The sequence below is a fragment of the Lactuca serriola genome, chromosome 4, assembly GCF_051521515.1.
Source record: "Lactuca serriola cultivar US96UC23 chromosome 4, Lser_US96UC23_V15, whole genome shotgun sequence".
NCBI lineage: Eukaryota > Viridiplantae > Streptophyta > Magnoliopsida > Asterales > Asteraceae > Lactuca > Lactuca serriola.
In genome coordinates this window covers 79,903,098-79,907,737 of record NC_136411.1, presented here as the reverse complement: position 1 = coordinate 79,907,737, position 4,640 = coordinate 79,903,098, and the positions used below count along the sequence as shown (strand labels likewise).

Genomic DNA, 4,640 nt, shown 5'->3' with positions numbered 1-4,640 from the left:
TTTCTTCCAAATCGACCCTCACACCAAATGGTTCGATCTCCTCTCTTTTTACCTTGTTCATTCTACTGATGCCTCCACCTTCTACCATCGATGTTGATCTTCGAATTAGCAACAAGAAGCCCTAAGGCCTCTTCCTTCACCCACCTCCAGCGCCTCCAACAAGAAGCCCTAGGTCCCCCCGCCTTCACCCACGTTCTCACATGTTAAAACACGCCATCCCAAAATTGGAAAAACTAGGGCTTTTGTGCTTTGGATCTCACAGGAAACAAGTTTTCCTCGTCCCCACCTCGCCCATCCAAATTCCTTCTTCTTCAAATGATTAAATGTTCTTACCTCTCAATCGTACCTGAATCAATATCTCTGTCTCTCTTGTGTCTATTCTCTCAACCAAATACACTCGATTCATCTTCTGTTCCGCATACAATGGCCATGCCACCAGTGGCACCCCAGCTACCACCGCTTCAAGCACCGAGTTCCACCCACAATGTCTCACAAATCCACCCACCGACTCATGACTAAGTATCACCGGCTGTGGTGCCCAATTCTTCACCACCATCCCCTTATCCCCAATCCTGCCCTTAAACCCGTCAGGAAGAATCGCATCCAGACCGACTTCTTTACCACCACCGGAATTCGAGTCGGTTTTTTTGTCATCTGGTGGCGGATCTCGAACCACCCACAAGAATCTTTGCTCACTTTTCTCTAAACCAATAGCTATTTCCTTCAACTGCTCCTTCTTCAACACACCCTGACTCCCAGAGCATAAAAACACTACACTTTTACTCGGTTGTGAATTCAACCATTTTAAGCACTCATTTTCGCTAGGATCCACATGATTGCCACCGACGATCAAAGGTCCGATGAAATAAATAGGCGGAGTTGGACCGTTGGGGATGCATTTACCTTCCCGGAGCGCGTCAACAGCCCTTTCTTCAAACCCCACGAAGGTGTTTGCCATTGGGGATGCAAATTCATCGTCTTCTTCAAAACACCCTTCCAAATTTCTTAATTTTGTTGCTCTTGGCAATACCGTAAGTTTGTCTTACATGCGCTCTTTTGATCCGACTACTTGCTTTTGTGTTGATTGACTAAGTCAGTGGATCTCTCGATATGTTTTTGTTGCGATCCCTATTTTTGATGGATCTTTTTTCTAAATGTAGTTGGGAACTATTTTTGCTTAGATTCCAATTTAGCATATAGGTGATTCAAAACTATTGCTTGCAGCAGAAACTCATCTACTGTTGCTTAATGCCATATGTCGAAGTATTAATTTGCATTATGCTTTCTACTAGATCAAGCTCCACTCATCAACTGCTAGGGGTTTACTGTTTAGCTAATCATGGAGCCAATCTGATCTTGCTAGCCTACCCTTTTGCTTTTTCAGGTTTACCAATTTATGGATCTTAAATAGTTCATTTCTAATTATGGGCTACCAATTGTTCAGAGTACAGGTAAATCAGCAGTTTTGAACAGTTTGATTGGGCATCTTGCTCTGGTACGATCTTCATTTTTCTTTATTTTCATATTCAATCTGGACATATATATTCACTTTATGTTTTTTCTAATTCATTATGATAACAAAACAAGTCATTTCAATTTTCAAATTAAGTTGTGTAGCCAACTGGTGAAGGTGGTGCAACTCGTGCACCTATATGTATTGAATTAAAGAGGGATGGTAACTTAAGCAGCAAATCAATTGTAATGCAGAATTGCAGATTGATAGAAAATCCCAACCTGTGTCTGCAAGTAAATCAAATTTATCAACTTTTTAACTGTTATCTATCTTATCTATGAATTGTTGTTATTTACTGCAGGAATGGGCACATAAGCAGTATATAACAAAACACCAACAAGCACCTTTACAACAGTGGGGAAACTTCTACTACTTTAGGATGCAGAATATAAGGTTTGTTTATTACAAATAAGATAAGACTATTTCGTGTCTGCCACGTCAGCATGGTAGCGGTCAAACAAGTCAACCATTGGCTGACATTATTCCTTTGTTTGAAACAGAGATATATACTTTATTGGAGGTTTTGGGACAGTTGCTTGGGTTAATGTGAAGGAATATGAAGGTCTTCAACCTGATGATATTGCTGTTAATGGCAGTGAGCAGAATCTGAAAGTAAGGTTTTTTATTTGTATGTATAATCATTGTTTTTATATTTATATATCTGAATCAATGATGGTGACAGGAGCTGAATGTAATGTTTTCCAAACCCTTGAGAGAGTTACTGTCATTGGAGGGTGAGGTGGATGATGTTTCTTTGATATCGATTGATAGCAAGGGGACAGATATTCGTGTTCGTCAAGGTGCAGAGGTAGGAATGGAATCTGTCAAAGGAATTGGGACAGAATTTAGTTCCGTTCATTTGCTAAGTAAACGACTCATGGAATGGAATGTACATTCCAATTCCGTTGGAATCCGTGATGCTTATCTTTGTCTTTGTGTGGTTGCAGTTTAACATACAGAGGTTGGTGTTTGAAGAATGGCAAGGGATTAAAACAGTGGTGGAAGCCAAAGCAGCATTGTGGAAGTTAATAAAAAGAGGTGGTGTATACACTGTGCACAAGTAAAAAAAGATCCTGATTTCCAAAATGGTTTGGGTTTTGTGTTTGTTGTTATTTGGATTAGGAGGTTTTGGTTTGCTAGTTTGACTGATGTTAATAAAAAACAATTTAAATTAATAAGATGGTTTTAAAATAACGATTAAAATTAATAATATGGTTTTAAAGAAGGTAATGTTTAACTTTGAACTTTTAACCTCATTTATAGATCCTCATGTCTTTATCATGTAGGGACAAAATAATATGGTCTCTGAAAGGCAGAATTGCAGATTGATAGAAAATCCCAATTCGACACACACATACACACACATTTAGTAATAGGGTTCTATATATATATATATATATATATATATATATATATATATATATATATATATATATATGATTATTGAATCTGAATGCTCTTTTTGTCCACCAACAGGTGCTCTTCGACACTCATTACAGGATAGGCTTAGTAAAGTTTCAAACAAGAGTCGGGATGAAATATTTTTGAAGCTTAAAACAAGTTTGGGTGAGTCTGTTTGCTTAAAAATATCAAGAATTTGACAAATGAATTTGACAAATTTGCTTAAAACAAATTTGACACTCACTCCCTGCCCACTACCCTCTTCTTATACTATCTGACAAAACAGCTAAATACTATAAAATGCCCCTCCTACTAATAAGATACCCTTTAATTAAATGAATTCCCATATTACCCCTAACTTACTTATTTGCCTAATATCATAGGTATAACATTTTACAAAAATTTCTTGATTGTTTTCTAAACATGAGACAAAAGCACACACACCAGTAGTGATTACATATACTGAGAACAAGAAAGTAGTTTGTGCAGTTCAAAATATAGCTAACATTAAATTAATTATGCAGGTTTTGAAGTTTTTGATGGAAAAGAATAGTGTTAATGCTCTTCATAGAAAAGTATGTTGGTATTTTAGGAAATTTGGCTAATAATTTAGTTAATTATATAAAAAATGTTGAAATCTTACATTTGTCTACTATTGGAATGATTATTTGTAGTATTACATTTGTCTACTATTCGAATGATTATTTGTATAACATTAACTTTTGTGCAATGCATTGTATTATTTGTATATGGTATTTTATTTTCCATTATGTGACATAAAATGCAAATTTAATATGAAAATAAGTAAATCCATAAATAATTTTTTTTTTAAATTTAAAATTACGATACGCAAAAATGTGTGTCATCTTCATTTATGACATGGCCTTTCTTGACAGGGGCTTTCTTGATACGCATTGCGTGTCATTAACACGCGCGTCGTAAGGTTACGACACGCGAATGCGTGTCGTCTTCCTTTATGACAGGGCCTTCCTTGATACGCATTGCGTGTCGTAACCGCGCGTCGTAAATGCGCGTCGTAAATGCGCGTCGTCTATCTTTATGACATGGCCTTCCTTGACACACATTTGCGCGTCGTCTGAGCCATTTACGACGCGCAATGAGCGTCGTAAAAGGCCTTTTTTCTTGTAGTGTAAAAAATTAGTACTAAGGATCTACTTAGGATTGTGTGATAGTATGCTAGGAGAGATGCCTTTATATGCCTGATTGTTTGAGCTTTTAAAATTGCATGCTAGTATGGATTTTAAATGATTGGATATATTGGCCTAATATGTAATGCCTTGTAGCTTAAGAGGAATTGGATGTTATACTAGATTTGTAGTATTTCTTGGTAGGAAGTGAGTGTGAGATGTCCTCTGTTTAGCAGTGGCTCGGAGTGTTACTGCACGAATCTTGTTTGCTTTGTGCTTTCTGGGGCCCTTGGTGATGTGAGTTAACTATTATGTGAATATGTTAAGTCACATGTTGCATAGGTTAAATAATCTTAGAGTGGCAGATTTGATCCTACTACGTAGCTCTTGTTTGATTCTAACCATTGCAGGGATGAGTCTTTTACTTGAAGGATTATCTAAGCTTTGTTGTATGTGATTGTATTCATGAAGTAGTTAACTGACATTCTTAGGAGTTCTTCAGCAGTTGATGGCAGGGTGAGGTCGGGAACGTAGGAGAGCATAGGATGTGTTGTAGTGTGTTGGCTTTTATTATTTAG

At 37.1% G+C, this 4,640-nt stretch overlaps 1 long non-coding RNA gene and 1 pseudogene across 1 annotated transcript; one reads left to right on the top strand and one right to left on the bottom strand.

Annotated features, from left to right (window-relative positions):
• Positions 1–319: 319 nt before the first annotated feature.
• On the bottom strand, positions 320–958 carry LOC145098544 (UDP-glycosyltransferase 88B1 pseudogene; annotated as a pseudogene).
• A 1,144-nt stretch (positions 959–2,102) lies between these two features.
• LOC145100210 (uncharacterized) lies at positions 2,103–2,550 on the top strand. Its single transcript, XR_013704892.1, has 3 exons — positions 2,103–2,125; positions 2,196–2,321; positions 2,461–2,550. It is a non-coding gene; the product is annotated as an uncharacterized LOC145100210 (long non-coding RNA).
• The last annotated feature ends 2,090 nt before the right edge of the window (positions 2,551–4,640 follow it).